Source organism: Dipodomys merriami, unplaced genomic scaffold (assembly GCF_024711535.1).
Source record: "Dipodomys merriami isolate MVZ:Mamm:240054 unplaced genomic scaffold, mDipMer1.0.p SCAF_54, whole genome shotgun sequence".
NCBI classification, from domain to species: Eukaryota; Metazoa; Chordata; class Mammalia; order Rodentia; family Heteromyidae; genus Dipodomys; species Dipodomys merriami.
The window spans coordinates 2,764,481-2,783,030 of record NW_027206113.1 but is presented as its reverse complement, the minus strand read 5'-3'; positions in this window follow the sequence as shown (position 1 = coordinate 2,783,030).

Genomic DNA, 18,550 nt, shown 5'->3' with positions numbered 1-18,550 from the left:
CGAACCCTAACACTCAAGGTCACCCGAATTATCAACCGAACTCTTACAATCACTCTAACCCTAACCCTAACACTAATCCTATACCTATCCCTCACCCTAAACTTAACCCTAACCCTAACATTAACCATTACCCTCAAACTAATATTCACCCTCACCTTAAACAACACCCTAAACATAACCGTCACCCTAACACTAACCCTAGCAGTCACCCTAATCCTAACACTCACCGTAAAACTCACCCTAACCCTAACACTAACCCTAACCCTCACTCTCACCCTCACCCTAACCCTCACACTCACCGGTATCCTACCACTAACCCTAAACCTAACCCTCACACTAACCCTAACCCTGACCCTAACCCTAACCCTTACCCTCACCCTGACCCTCACCCTAACACTAACCCTAAACCTAACCATTACTCTAACACTAACCATAACCCTAACGCTCAACCTCACCCTAACCCTCATCGTCACCTTAACACTCAGCCAAAACCTAACCTTCACCCACACCCTAACCCTCACCCTCACCCGAACACTCACTCTCACCCTAAACATCACCCTAACCCTAACCTTAACCCTAAGCCCTATCCTAACCCTCACCCTAACCCTAACCCTCTACCTAATCCTCACCCTCAACCTAATCCTCACCCTATCCCTAACCCTAACCCTTACCTAAACCTAACTCTAAACCTCAACCTCACCATCACCCAAAACCTAACACTAACCCTCACACTAATGCTAACCCTAAATCTAAGCCTAACCCTCTACCTCACCCTCACCCTAACCCTAACCCACACCCTCACCCTAACCCTAACACTAACCCTAAATGTAACCCTAACCCTCTCACTCACCCTAACCCTCAACCTCACGCTAAACAGTGCCCTCACACTAACCCTCGCCCTAAACCTAACCATCAACCTAACCATCACCCTAACCCTAACGATAACCCTAACACTCACCCTCACACTATCCCTCACCGTAATCTTTAAACATACACTAAACCTAAGTCTAAACCTAACCCTAACCCTCACACTAACACTAACCCTCACCCTAACTCTAAACCTCCCCCTCACCCTAACCCTCACCCTAAGCCTAAACCTAACCATCACACTAACCCTCAACCTAAACCTAACCCTAAATCTCATCCTCACCCTAACCCTCACAGTCACCCTAACACTCACCTTAAGCCTAACCTCTACTCACACTTTAACCCTCACACTAAACCTAACCCTAAATCTCACCCTCATCCTCACCCTCAACCTAACCCTAAACCTAACCAGAACACTTACCCTAACCCTAAACCTTAAACTAACCGTAAACCTACCCCGCACCCTAACCCTCACCCTAACCCTAACCCTAACCCTCACCCTAACCCTAAACCTCAACCTAACCCTAACCCTAACCTCACCCTAACCCTAATCCTTACCCTAACCCTAACCCAACACTCACCCTAACACTAAACCTAACCCTAACCCTCACCCTCACCCTCAACCTAACCCTAACCCTAACCCTAACCCTAAACCTCACCCTCACAGTAACCCTCACCCAAATACTCACTGTCAACCTAACCCTCAAACTAACCCTAACACTCACCCTAATCCTAACCCTCACCCTCACCCTCAAATTCAGCCTAACCCTAAACCTAACCCTAATCCTAACCCTAACTGTCATATTCACCCTAAACCTAATCCTGACCATCACCCTCACCCTCACCCCTAACCTCAACCTCACCTTCACCCTAACCCTCACCCTCACCCTGAACATCACCCTAACCCTAACCTTCACCCTAACGCTAACCTTAACCCTAACACTAACTCTAAGCCTCACACTAACCTTTATCCTCATACTAACCCTAACTCTAAACCTAACCCTAACACTAACCCTATCCTTAACACTGACCTTACCCCTCACCCCAAACCTCACCCAGACCCTAACCCTAACACTCACCCTCACCCTCACCCTAACCCTCACCCTAACGCTAAACCTCAAAGTCAAACTCACCCTAACACTAACCCTAACAATAACACTAACCCTAACCCTAACCGTAATCCTAACAATAACACTCACCCTAACCCTAACCCTAACACTCACCCTAACCCTAACCCTCACCTTAAACCTCACCCTAACCCTAATGCTAACCCTAACCCTCACCCTCATCCTAACCCTTATCCTCACGCTAACACTAACCCTATACATAACCGTAACCCTCACACTAACACTAACCCTCACCCTAACCCTAACCCTCCCCCTCCCCCTACCCCTCACCTTAACGCTAACCCTAATGCTAACTCTCACCCTAACCATAATATTAACCCTAATCCTCAAACTCACCCTAATCCTCACCATCACCCTAAAACTCACCCGAACACTAACCCTCACCCACACCCTAACCCTCATCCTCACCGAACCCTTACACGAACACAAACCCGAACCCTCACGCTAACCCTCACCCTCAACCTACACATTGCGCTAAACCTAACCCTCACACTAATCCCAACCCCAACTCTCACCCTAACCCTAACCCTCAACCTAAACCTCACCCTTACCCTAACCCTAACCAGCAACCTCACACTCACTCTCATCCTAAGCCTAACTCTAAACCTAAACCTAATCCTAAACCAATCCTCACCCTCACCCTCACCCTAACCCTCACCCTCACCATCAGCCTAACCCTAACCCTAAGCCTAATCTTAAACCTAACCCTCACCCTCACACTAACCTGCACCCCAACCTTTAACCTTACACTAACCCTAACCCTAACCCTCACACTAACCCTAAATTTCACTCTAACCCTAACCCTACCCCTCAACCTGACCCTCACTCTAACACTAACCCTCATTTTAACACTCACCCTAAACTTAACCCTAACCCTCACCCTTACCCTAAGCCTCACAGTTACCCTAACCCCACCCTAACCCTAACCCTAACCCACACCCGAACCCGAACCCTCACCCGAAACCTCACACTCACCTGAAACCTCACCCTCACCCTAACTCTCAGCCTCACCCTAAACATCACCCTAACCCTAAACTTTACTCTAACCCTATCCCTAAACCTAACCCTAATGCTAACCCTCAACCTAACCCTCACCATCACCCTAATTCTCAACCAAAACCTAACCCTCACCCTAACCGTAAACCTTACCCTAATCCTAACCCTAACTCTAACCCTCACCCTAACCCTAATCCTCACAATCACCCCACCCTTAGCCTAACCCAAACCCTAACCCTAACCTCAATCTCTACCTCACCCTCAAACTCACCCTAACCCTATTCCTAACCCTAACCCTAATGCTAAAACTAGCCCTCACCCTCACACTAACCATAAACTTCAGCCTAATCCTAATCCTAACCCTACCCCTCTCCTCAACCTCACCCTAACCCTCTCCCTCACACTAGCCCTCACACTAAACTTAACCCTCACTCTAACCCTAACTCTACCCCTCTCCTTCACCCTAACCCTCACCGTCACCCTACACTCGCCCTAAACCTCACCCTAACCCTAACCCTAACCCTAACAGTAACACTAACCATCACCCTAACAATCACCCTAAACCTTACCCTCACCCTAACCCTCACCATAAACCTAAACCTATCCCTAACACTAACCCTCAACCTAACCCTGACCCTAACACTAAGCCCTAACCCTAAACCTCACCCTTACCCTAAACCTAACCCTAACCCTTACCCTCACACGAACCCTAACCCTAACCCTCAGCCTAAACCTCATATTAAACTTAATCCTAACCCTAGCCCTCACCTTACCCTTAACCCTACCCCTAATCCTAAAACTCACCTTAAACCTAACCATCACACTCACACTCAACCTCACCCTCAGCCTAATCCTAACACTAACCCTAATGCAAACCCTAACCCTAACCCTCACCCTCACCCTAACTCCAAATCTAACCCTAAACAAACCCTCACCCTAACCCTAAACCTGACCCTAACCCTAACCCTAATCCTAATCCTAACCCTCAACATAACCCTAACCCTAACCCTCAGCCTAACCGTCATCATAACCCTAAACCTAACCCTCACTCTAACCTTAAACCTAACCCTAACCCTAACTCTCACCCAAACTCTAACCCTCACCCTCACCCTCAACCTCACCATCACCCTCACCCTACGCCTCACTCTCACACTCACTCTAACCATAACCATAACACTAAACCTTACCCTAAACCTAACCCTCACCCTCACCGTCACCCTCACCATCACCCTCAAACTAACCCTCACCCTAATCTTACGTCTGACCCTCACTCTCACCCTATCCCTCACCCTATCCCTAACCTGCAACTTCACCCTCACACTCACCCTCACCCTAACCCCAACACTAACCCTAACCTTCATACTCATCCTAAACCCTAAACCTCAGCCTAACCGTTAAACTCACCAAAACCCTGACCCTAACCCTAACGCTAATATACACCCTAACGCTAACCCTCACCCAAACCCTAACACTCAAGGTCAACCGAATCCTCAAACTAATCCTTACCTAACCTTTACCCTAACTCTAACCCTTATCCTATACCTATCCCTCACCCTCACCATAACCCTAACCCTAACACTCACGCTAACCCTAACACTCACCACCACCCTCACCCTGAACCTAACCCTAACCTTAACGCTAACACTCACCCTCACCCTCACCCTCACCCTAACCCTAACCCTAACAATAACCATAACCCTAACCCTAATCCTAACCCTAACCCTCACCCTAACCCTAACCCTAACCCTAAAAGTCACCCTAACACCAATCCTAATCCTAACACTCACCCTAACCATAACCCTCACTCTAAACCTAACACTAACCCTCACCCTAAACCTAATCTTCACCCTAAAACTCACCCTAACCCTAAAGCTAACCCTAACCCTCACCCTAAACCTAACCCTCACACTAACCCTCACTCTCACCCTAACCCTAAACCTAACCCTCACACTAACCCTCACCCTAACCCTAACACTAATACTAAACCTCACCCTAAACCTAACCCTAAGCTTAACCCTCTCCCTCACCCTCAAACTCACCCTAACTCTCACCCTCACCCTAAACATCACCCAAACCGTAATCCTCACCCTAAACCTAACCCTAACACTCACCCGCACACTAAACCTCAACCTAAACCTAAACCTCATCCTAATCCTCACCATAACACTAACCCTAACACTTACCTAACAGAAACCCTCACCCTCACCCTAAACCTCAGCCACACCCTAGCCCTCACCCTAACCTTAACCCTCACCCTAACCCTAACACTAACCCTCACTCTCACCCTAACACAAACCCTAACCCTAACCCTCACCCTAACACTCACCCTTACCTTCAACCTCACCCTAACCCTAAGCCTCACACTAACCCTCACCCTAACCCTCAAAATAACCCTAAACTAACCCTAACACTCAACGTCACCCTCACATTCACCCTCACCCTCACCCTCACCCTCACCCTAACCCTAACCCTAACACTCAACCTAACCCTCACCCTCACCCTAATCCTTACCCTAACCCTAAACCTTACCTAACCGAAACCCACACCCTCACCCTCACTCTCACACTAACCCTTACCCTAAACCTAACCTTAACCCTCACCCTCACCCTCAGCCTAACCCTAACCCTAACCCTCACCCTAAAACTAACCCTAAACCTCAACCTCAAACTAATCCTCAACCTAAACCTCACCCTCACCCTAATCCTCATCATAACCCTAACCCTAAACCTTACCTAACCGAAACACTCACCCTCACACTCAACCTCACCCTTACCAACACCCTCACCCTAGCCTTCATCCTAACCTTAACCCTCACACTAACCCTAACACTAACCTTCACCCTCACTTTAATCCTAAACCTAACCCTAACCCTCACCCTAACCCTCACTCTAACCTTAACCCTAAACCTAACCCTCACCCTAAACCTCATCCTAACCCTAACCCTCACCTTAACCCTAACACTAACCCTCATCCTAACCCTAAACCTCAACCTATCCCTCAACCTCACCCTAACCCTTATACTCACAGTAACCCTAACCCTAACCCTAAACCCAACATTCACCCATATCCTCACCCTAAACCTAAACCTAACACTAATCCTAACACTGAACCTCACCCTCACTCTCACCCTAACTCTATTCCTAAACCTCACCCTCACCCTAATTTTAACCCTAACCCTAATCCAAATTCTAACCCTCAGTCTCTCCCTCACTGTCACTCTCACCCTAACCCTATTCCTCACCCTAACCCACACCCTAACCCTAACCCTCACCCCAACCCTAACGCTAACCGTAACCCTCACCCTCAACCTAAACCTCACCCTAACCCTTAAAATCACCCAACCCTAACCCTAAACCTAACCCTAATCTTCACCCTAACCGTAACTCTCACCCAAACCCAAAACTCAACCTCACAGGAAACCTCACCCTCACCCTTACACTCACCCTAACCCTAACCCTAACCTTAATCCTGAACCTAACCCTCACCCTAACCATCACCGTCACCCTAACCCTCACCATCACCCTAAATATCACCCTAACCCGAACCCTCACCCTAACCATAACACTCAACCTAACACTAACTCTCACCGTAACCCTCACCCTAACCCTAACGCTAAATCTAACCCTAACCCTCACCATCACCCTAACACTCAGCTGAAAACTAACCCTCACCCACACTCTAACCCTCACCCTCACCCGAACACTCACACTAACCCAATCCCTCAACCCCACCCTAACCCTAATCCTAACATTCACCCTAACCCTAATCCTAACCCTAACCCTAAACCTAACCATAACACTCACCCTAATCCTAAACCTAAACCTAACATTGAACTGCACGCTCATTCGCACCCTAAATCTAATCCAACCCTAGCCCTCATCCTCACCCTAACTCTAACCATAACCCTAATACAAATTCTAGCCCTCACTCTCAACCTAACCCTAACTCTTAACCTAACCCAAACCCTAACTTTCACCCTCACCTTCACCCTAACCCAATCACTAACCCTCACTAACCCTAACGAATCACTAACCCTCTCCCTAACCCTAATCCTAACCCTAACCATCACCCGAACACTAAGCCTAACACTCATCCTAACACTAATCCTCACCGTAACGCTCACCCTAACCCTAATGCTAACCTTAACCCTCACCAGCACCCTAACCCTCACCCTAACACTTATCCTCACACTAAACCTAACCCTAACCCTCACACTAATCCTAATCCTCACCCTATCCCTAACTCTAACCCTAAACCTCACCCTAACGCTCACTCTCACCATAACCCTAATGCTAACTCTAACACTCCACTACACCCTAACACTTACCCTCACCTTCAAAATAACCCTAACCCTAACCCTAAACCTCACCCTAACCCTAAACCTAACCATATCCCTAACCTTAACCCTAACCCTCATCCTCACCCTAACTCAAAACCTAAACCTAACTCTCAGCTAACCCTCACCCTAACCCTAAAGTTATCCCTAACCCTCACACTCACCTTCACCCTCACTCTCTCCCTAACGCTCACCCTCAATGTAGCCTTCACCTAACCCTAACCTTAACCCCAAACCTTCCCTCCCCCGCCCCCTCACACTCAGCCTTACCCTAACCCTAACCTTAAAACTACACCTCACCCCCACCATCACCCTAAAACTAACCCTAATTCTAATGCCAACCCTCACCCTCACCTTCACCCAAACCCTAACCCTAAACCTAACAAGAACCCTAATCCTAACCCTAACCCTCATACTAACCCTAACGATAAGACTAACCCTCACCCTCAACTTAACCCTCACCCTAAACTTTAACCTCACACTACCCCTAACTCTAACCCAAACCCTCATACTAACCTAACCCTCACCCTAACTCTAACTCTACCCCTCACCCTAACCCTCACCCTAACCCTCACCCTAAACCTAACTCTCACCCTAACCCTCACCCTCACCTTCAACCTAAACGTAACCCTAACCCTAAACCTCACCATAACCCTCACCCTAACCCTAACCCTCAGCCACACACTAAACCTCACCCACAGCATCACACTCACCCTCACCCGAACACTCACCCGAAACCTAACACTCAGCCTCACCCTAAACATCAACCTAACCCTAACCTTCACTCTAACCTAACCCTAACCCTCACCCCAAACCTAACGCTAACCCCAACCCTAACGCTAACCCTAATCTTCACCCTCAACCTAACCCTCACCCTCACCCTTATCGTCACACTAACCTTAATCCTAAACTTAACCCTAACCCTCACACTAACCCTAACCCTCACGTTAACCCTAACCCTACCCCTCACACTAACCCTAACCCAAACCCTAAAACTAATCGTAACACTCACCATAACCGTAACCCTAACACTAAACCTAATACTCACACTGACCTGAACCTTCACCCTCACACTGATCCTCACCATAATCCTAACCCTAAACCTTACCTAACAGAAACACTCACCCTCACCCGCACCATAAACCTCATCATCACCATAGAGCCCACACCCCAAACTTAACCCTCACCCTAACCCTAACACTAACCCTCACACTCACCCTAAACCTAACCCTAACCCTGACCCTCACACTAACCCTCACCCTCACCCTAACCATAACCCTGACCCTCACCCTAACCCTAACCCTCCCCATAACCCTAACCCTCAACCTAAACCTCACCATCACGCTAATCATCACCATAACCCTAACCCTAACCCTTACCTAAACGAAACCCTCACACTCACCCTCACCCTAATCTGAGCCCTCACCCGAGACCTCAACCAAACCTTAACCCTCACCCTAACCTTAACCCTCATCCTAAACCTAGCAGTAACGCTCACCCTCACCCGCACCCGAAACCTAACCTTTGCCATCACCCTCACTCTCACCCTAACCCTTAACCTAACCCTAACCCTAAACCTAACCCTCAACCTCACCCTCAGCCTAACACTCACCCTCACAATAAACACACCCTAAACCTAACCCTCACCCTAACCCTCACCCTAACCCTAACCTTAACCCTAATGATACCCCTAACCCTCAACCTCACCCTAACCTACACCCTAACCCTTACACTCACCCAGACCCTAACCCTAAATCTAAACCTTACCCTAACCCTAACCCTAATTCTAACCCTCACACCAACCCTCGCCCTTACCCCAACGCAAACCCTAAACCTAAACCTCACTCTAAACCTCACCCTAAGACTAACCCTCACCATAACCCTAACCCTAACCCTAATCCTCACCCTAAGGCTAACCCTAACACTCACCCTCACCCTCACGCTCACCTTAAAGCTAAACCTAACCCTAACCCTAATGCTAACGCTCATCCTCACCCTCACACGAACACTCAACCTCACCATAAACATCACACTAAACCTAATCCTCAACCTAACCATAACCCTAACCCTCACCCTAACCTTAACCCTCACCCTAACGCTCACCGTAACCCTAACGGTAACCCTAACCCTCACCCTCACCATAACCCTCACCCTTACCCTTATACTCACACTAACTCTAACCCTAACCCTAACACTCACACTAACACTAATCCTCAACCTATCCCTAATTCTAACCCTAATCCTTTCCCTCAACTTAACCCTCACCCTCACCCTAAACATCACGCTAAACCTAATCCTCACCTTAAGCCTAACCCTAACCCTCGCCCTAACCCTAACCCTCAATCTAACCCTCACCCTCAACCTAATCCTCACTCTAACCTAAACATAACCCTTAGCTAACCGAAACCCTCACCTCACCATAACCCTAACTCTAATCCTCATCCTAACCCTAACCCTAACCCTAACCCTCACACTAACCCTCACCCTTACCCTAACGCTCACCCTAAACCTGAACCTCACCTTAAATCTCAAGCTAATACTTACCCTCACCATAACCCTAACCCTAACCCTAATCCTCACCCTAAACCTAACCCTAACCCTAACCCTCAACATAACCCTCACCCTCACCCTAATCCTCACCCTAATTCTATCCCTAACTTTTACCTAAGTGAAACCCTCATCATCACCCTATCCCTCAACCTCACCTTAGCACTCACCCTAACTTTAACCATCACACTAAACCTAACAATATCCCTCAACCTCACCCTAAACCTAACCCTAAACCTAATCCTCACCCTAACCCTAACCCTAACCCTAACGGTCACCCTAACTCTCACCCTAACCCTAACCCAAACCCTAACTCTAAACGTCACCATAAACCTAACACTCACCCTAAGCCTAACCCTAACCCTGACCCTCACCCTAACATTCACCCTGAACTTAACCCTCATCCGAACCCTAAAACTCACCCTCACCCTAACACTCACGCTCACCATAAACATCACACTAAACCTAATCCTCAACCTAACCCTAACCCTAAAACTCACCCTAACCCTAACCCTCAAACTAAAACTCACCTTAACTGTAACCCTAACCCTCAACCCTCATCATAACCCTCACTTTAAGCCTTACCCTCACAATAAAACTAATATTAACCCTAACCATAACCCTCACACTAACCCTAATCCTCACCCTATCCCTAACCCTAACCCTAATGCTAACCCTAACTCTCAACCTCACCCTATCCCTCACCCTAACTCTCATCCTCACACTAACCGTAACCCTAACCCTAACCCTCACACTAACACTAATCCTCAACCTATCCCTAATTCTAAACCTAATCCTTTCCCTCACCATAAACCTAACACTAACCCCAATCCTCAACATAAACCTAACCATCAACCACACCCCAAAATTCACCCTCACCCAAACCCTTACCCTCACCCTAATATTCACGCTAACCCTAACCCTAATCCTAAACCTAACCCTCACCATCACCCTCACCCTAACCCTAACCCTAACCCTAACCCTCACCCTCACCTTAAACCTCACTCTCATCCTAAACATAACGCTAAACCTAACCCACAAATTAAGCCTAACCCTAACCCTCACCCTAAGCATAACCCTCAATCTAACCATCAACCTCAACCTAATCCTCACCCTAACCTAACATTAACCCTTACCTAACCGAAACCCTGACCTCACCCTCACCCTCACCCTAACCCAAACCCTAACCCTAAACCTCAACCTAACCCTAACCCTACAACTCACCCTCACCCTCACCGTAAACCTAAACCTAATCTTAACCCTCACCCTAACCCTAAACCTAAAGCTAAACCTAACCTTCACCCTCACCGTAAACCACACCCTAATCCTTACCCTCACCCTAAACCTAAGCCTAACCCTAACACTCACACTAAACCTAACCCTCACCCTAACCCTAACCCTACAACTCACCCTAACCCTCACACTCACCCTACCCCTAATGCTAACCCTAACCCTCACCCACTCCCTAACCCTCACCCAACCCTTAACCTCACCATAACCCTAACCCTCACCCACACCCTAAACCTGACCTAACCCTTACCCTCACTATAACCCTAACCCTAACCCTAAGCCTCACCCTAACCCTCACCCTGACCCTAACGATAAACCTAACCATCACCCTCACCTTAAACCTCGCACTAACCCTTACTCTCACCATAACCCTAACCCTAACCCTAACCCTCAAAGTCACCCTAATCTTCCCCCTAACCCTAACTATAACCCTCACCATTACCCTAACCTTAACCCTCACACTAACCATAAGCCTAACAATAACCCTAACCCTAAAACTAACCGTAAACCTCACTCTCACCCTAACTCTAAACCTACACCTAACCCTAACAATCACCCTAACCCTAACACTCACCCTCACCCTAAACCTCACCCTCACCCTAACACCCTAAACCTAATATCAACTCTAACACTCACCCTCATCCTCACCCTCAGACTAACCCTAACCCTAACACTAACCCTCACCCTAACCTTAAACCTAAACCTAACCCTAACCCTCACACTAACACTAAGCCTAACCCTAACCCTCCCCGTCACCCTCATCCTCACCCTCAGCCTAATCCTAACCCTAAACCTAACCCTACCTCTAACCCTCAATCTAACCATAAACCTCACCCTCAACCTCACCCTCACCATCAGCCTAACAATAACCCTAATCCTAATCCTAACCCTAACCCTCACCCTCACCCTCACATTAACTCTAACCTTACCCTAACCCTAACTCTCACCCTCACCATCACACTAACCCTAACTCTATCCCTAAACCTCACCCTAACCCTAACCCTCACACTAACACTTACCATAACCCTAACCCTCATCATAACCCTTACCCTAAACCTAATGCTATCCCTAACTCTCACCCACACCCTAAACCTCACCATAACCCTAACCCCCAAGCACACCCTAACCATCACACTCACCCTCACACTAACTCTAACCCTAACCCTAACCCTCAACCTCATCCTCACCCTAACCCTAACTCTATCCCTAAACCTCACCCTAAACCTAACCCTCACCATAACCCTAACCCTAACCCTCACCCTAACATTAACCCTAAATCTAACCCTAACAATCAACCTAAATCTCACCATAATACTAAAGCTAACCCTAACCCTCACCCTCAACTTAAGTCTCACTTTAACCCTAACCCTCACCCTAACCCTAACCCTAACCTAACCCTCAACCTAACCCTCACCACACCCTAACCCTCACCCTCACCTGAGCCCTCACACTCACCCTACCCCTCACCCTCACCCTAAAAATCACTCTAACCGTAACCCTCAACCTAACCCTAATGATAACAATCACTCTAAACCTCACACTCACCCTCACCCTCATCTTCACCCTCACCCTCATGCTAACACTCACAATCACAATAGCCCTCACCCTAAACCTAACCCTCACCCTAACACTAACCCTCACCCTCAACCTCACCCTAACACTACCGCTAAAACCTAACCCTAACTATAACCCTAACCATAAACCTAAACCTAACCCTCACCCTAAACTTAACCCTAACCTAACCCTCACCCTAACCCTAAACTTAACGCTCACCCTCATCCTAACCCTAACCCTCAACCTAACCCTAACCCTAATAAGAACCATAAAACAATTCCTAACCCTAACCCTCACCCACACCCTAAACCTAACCCTAACACTAACTCTAAACCTCACCTTCACCCTAGCCCTCACCCTAACCCTAAAACTAACCCTAACCCTCACTCTAATCCCAACCTTCACACTCACCCTAACCCTCACCCTCAGCCTAACACTCACCCTAAACCTCAACCTAACCCTAACCTTCACCCTAATCCTAACCCTAACACTCACCCTCTCATTAAACCTAACCCTAACACTAACCCTCACCCTAACGCTCACCCTGAGCCTTACGCTAACATTAAACCTCACTCTCAACCTAACCCTCACCCTAACCCTAACCCTCAAGCAAACCCTTAACCTCACCCTCATCTGAATCCTCACACTCACTCTAACCCTCAACTTCACACTAAATATCATCCTAAACCTAACCCTCACCCTATCCCTAACCCTAACCCTCAGCCTAACCCTCACCCACACACTAACCCTCACCCCCACCCCAACCTCAAACTCACCCTAACCCTCACTCTCACCCTAAACATCACCCTAACCGCAACCCTCACCCTAACCCAAACCCTAACCGTCACCCTAATCCTCACCCTCACACTCACTTCCACCCTCAGTGTAACCCTCACCCTCACCCTAGCCCTCACCCTAATCCTATCCTCACCCTAATCCTAACCCTCACCCTCAGCCTAACCCTATCCCTAACCCTCAACTTCAGACTAACCCTAAACATAATCCTAACCCTCATCCTCACCCTCACCCTCACCCTAACCCTCACCCTAAACCTAACCCTTACCCTAACCCTCACCCTAACCCTAACCCCAAAACTCACCATAACCCTAAACCTAACTCTCACCCTAATCCTAACCCAAAACCTCACCCTCACCCTAAAACTAACCCTAACCCTAACCCTCACACTAACACTAACGCTAACCCTAAACTACACTCTCACCCTAACCCTCATGCAAACCCATACACTCACTCTCATCTGAACCCTCACACTCACCCTAAACCTCAACTTCACTCTAAATATGAAACTAAAACTAACCCTCACCCTAAACGTAATGCTCACCCTTACCCTAATCCTATGCCTGACCCTCTCCCTGAGCCTCACCCTGAACCTCACCCTCACCCGAACCCTAACCCTCACCTCACCCTCACTCTCACCCTAAACCTAAACCTAACCCTAACCCTAAACCTAACACTCATCCTCACCCTAACACTCACTCTCACCATAAACATCACACTAAACCTAATCCTCAACCTAACCCTAAACCTAACCCTCACACTAACATTAAACCTCAACCTATCCCTAATTCTAACCCTAATCCTTTCCCTCACCATAAACCTAACCCTAACCCTAATCCTCGCCCTAAATCTAACCCTCACACACACGCTAAAATTCACCCTCACCCAAACCCTCACAATCACCCTAACATTCACCTTAACCCTAACCCTAATCCTAAACCTAAACCTCACCATCACCATCACCCTAACCCTAACACTAATCCTAAACCTAAACCTAACGCTAACCCTCACACTCACCTTAACACTCACTCACACCCTAAACATCACGCTAAACCTAACTCTCACCTTAAGCCTAACCCTAACCCTCACCCTAACCCTAACCCTCAATCTAACCCTCACCATCAAACTATTACTCACCCTAACCTAACCATAAACCTCATATAACCGAAGCCCTCATCTCAACCTCACCCTCACCTTAACCCAATCCCTAACCCTAACCCAATCCCTTACCCTAACCCTCAACCTGAACCTAACCCTAATCCTCACCCTCACCCTGACCCTAATCCTAACCCTAATACTAACCATCACCCTAACCCTAACCCTAATGCTAAACCTAACCCTCACCCTCACCCTAAACCACACCCTAATCCTTACCCTCACCCTAAACTTAAGCCTAACCCTAACCCTCACACTAAACCTAAACCTCACACTCACCCTCACCCTCTCCCTCAGCCTAACCCTAAACCTAAACATAACCCTAACCCTAACCCTCATCCTTACCCACACCCTCACCGTAACCCTAACCCTAACACTCACCCTAAACCAAAACCTAACCCTCACTGTAACCCTAAACCTTAACCTAAACCTAACCCTAACCCTAACCCTCAAACTAACCATAACCCTAACCCTCGCCTCACACTCACCCTATCCTTTACCCTTACCCCAACCCTCACCCTAACCCTAAAACTTACCTTAACACTAACCCTAACGCTTACCCTCAACCTAACACTAACCCTAACCCTAACACTCACCCTAACCCTCACCCTAACCCTAACCCTTACCCTAACCCTCACCCTAACCCTTATCCTCTCACTAAACCTAACCCTAACCCCAACCCTAACCCCCACACTAACTCTGAACCTCACACTAACACTAACCCTACCCCACACCCTAAGCCTCAACCTCATTCTAACCCTAACCCGAACCCTCACCCGAAACCTAAGCCTAACCCTCACACTCACCCTAACACTCATTGTCACCCTAACCCTAACTGTCACCCTAACCCTCACACACACACTAACCCTCACCCTCATCCGAACCCTAACCCTCACCCTAACCCTAACCCTCACACTAACCTTCACCTTCAACTTAATCCTCACCCTAACAATAAACCTAACCTTTATCTAACCTAAACACTCACCCTCACTCTCAAACTAACACTCAACCTGACCCTAGACCTCACCCTAACCCTAACTCTAACCTTAACCCTCACGCACACCCTAAACTTTAACCTCACACTAATCCTAACCCTAACCATCACACTAACCCTAACCTTGATCCTAAACCTAACCCTACCCCTCAACCTAACCCTCACCCTAACCCTGACTCTAACCCTAATAGTCACCCTAAACCTAACCCTAACCCTCACCCACACCCTAACCCTCACTGTAACCCTAACCCTCAACCTAAACCTCACCATCACGCTAATCCTCACCAGAACCCTAACTCTAACCCTTACCTAACCAAAACCCTCACCTTCACCCTAACATTAACCCTCACCCTCACCCAAACCGTAACACTAACTCTGACCCTCACCCTAACCCTCACCCTCACCCTCACCTGAAACCTAACCCTCACCCTCACCATCACTCTCACCCTATCCCTAATCCTAACCCTAACCCTAAACCTAACCCTCAACCTCACCTTCACCCTAACCCTCACCCTCAACATAAACACAATCTAACCCTAACTCTCATCCTTAACCTAACGCTATACATAACCCTCAACCTCACCCGAAACCAAACCCTCACCCTAACACTGAACCTCACCAGAAACATCACCCTAACCCTAACCCTCAACCTAAGACTAACCCTAACCCTCACCCTTACACTAACCCTCAACCTAAACCTCACCCTCACTCTAATCCTCACCATAAATCTAACCCTAAACCTTACCTAATCGAAACCCTCACCCTCACCCTCAGCAAAAACCTCACCCTCAACCTAGCACACACCCTGACTTTAATAAACCTAACCCTTACCCTAACGCTCACACTAACCCTCACCCTAACTCTAACCATAACCCTAACCCTAACCCTCACCCTAACCTTCACCGAAACCCCAACCCTCAAGCTAAACCTCACCATCACGCTAATCCTCATCAAAACCCTAACCCCAAACCTGACCTAAACAAAAAACTCACCCTCAACCTCACCCTAAGCCTCACCCTCACCCGAACACAAGTCCAAACCTTAACCCTCACCCTAACCTTAAAACTCACCCTAACCCTATCACTAATGCTCACCCTCACCGTAACCCTAACCATAACCCTGACACTCACCCTAACCCTCACCCTCACCCTCATCTGTACCGGAACCCTAACTCTCACCCTCACACTCACTCTCAACCTAACCCTAACCCTAACCCTAAACCTAAACCTAACCCTCAACCTCACCCTCAACCTAACACTCACTCTCACCATAATCACACCCTAACCCTAACCCTCACCCTAGCCCTAAGCCTAAACCTCACGCTAAACCTAACCCTAACCCTAACCGTAAAGCTAAAGCAAACCATGAACCTCAACCTAAGCCTCACCCTAACTCTTATCCTCACCCTAACGCTAACCCTAACCCTAAACCTAACCCTATCCCTCACACTAACCCTAATCCTCACCCTATCCATAAACCGAATCCTGACCCTCACACTAAACCTCACCCTCAACCTAACCCTAATTATAACCCTAACTCTCAACCTCACCCTAACCCTCACCCGAACTCTTACACTCACCCTAAACCTAACCCTAACCCTCACCCTAACCCTACCTCTAACCCTCACCCTAATTCTAAAATTTACCCTAACCCTCACAATAACCCTCACCCTTACCCTAACGCTAACCCTGAACCTCAACCTTACCCTAAACCTCACCCGAATACTTACCCTCACCATAATCCTCACCCTAACTGTAATCCTCACCCTAAAGCTAACCCTAACCCTAAACCTCAACTTAACCCTCAACCTCACCCTAATCCTCACCCTAACCCTAACCCTTACCTAACTAAAACCCTCACCCTCACCCTAACCCTCAACCTCAACTTAGCCCTCACCCTAACCTTAACCCTCACACTAACCCTAATATTAACCCTTACCCTCACCCTAACCCTAAGCCTAACCCTAACCCTAACCCTCACCCTAACCCTATCCCTAACCCTAACCGAAACCCTAACTCTCACCCTAACCCTAACCCAAACCCTAACCCTAAACCTCACCCTAAACGTAACCCTCACCCTTACCTTAACCCTAAGCCTGACCCTAACCCTAACCCTCACCCTGAACCTCACCTTCACCTGAACCCTAACCCTCACCTCACCGTCACCCTAACACTCACTCTCACCATAAACATCACACTAAACCTAATTCTCAACCTAACCCTAAACCTAACCCTCACACTAACACTAATCCTCACCCTATCCCTAATTCTAACCCTAATCTTTTCCCTCACCAGAATCCCAACCCTAACACTAATCCTCGCCCTAAATCTAACCCACACCCACACCCTAAAATTCACCCTCACCCAAAATCTTACCCTCACCCTAACATTCACCCTAACCCGAATCCTAAATCTAACCCTAACCCTAACCCTCACACTGACCTTAACCCTCACTCTCACCTTAAACATCACACTAAACATAACTCTAAGCCTAACGCTATCCCTCACCCTAAACATAACCCTCAATCTAACCCTCACCCTCAACCTATTACTCACCCTAACCTATCCATAACACTTACCTAACCGAAACCCTCACCTCACCCTTACTTTCACACTAACCCTAACCCTAATGCTAAACCTAACCCTCACCCTCACCCTAAACCGCACCCTAATCCTTACCGTCACCCTAACCCTAACCCTCACACTTAACCTAACCCTCAACCCTCACCCTCACCCTCTCCTCAGCCTAACCCCAAACCTAAACATCATCCAAACAATAAAACTCAACCTCACCCTCACACTAACCGTAAACATAACCCTAACCCTAACCTTCATCCTTACCCACATCCTCACTCTAACCCTATCCCTAACACTAACCCTAAACGAAACC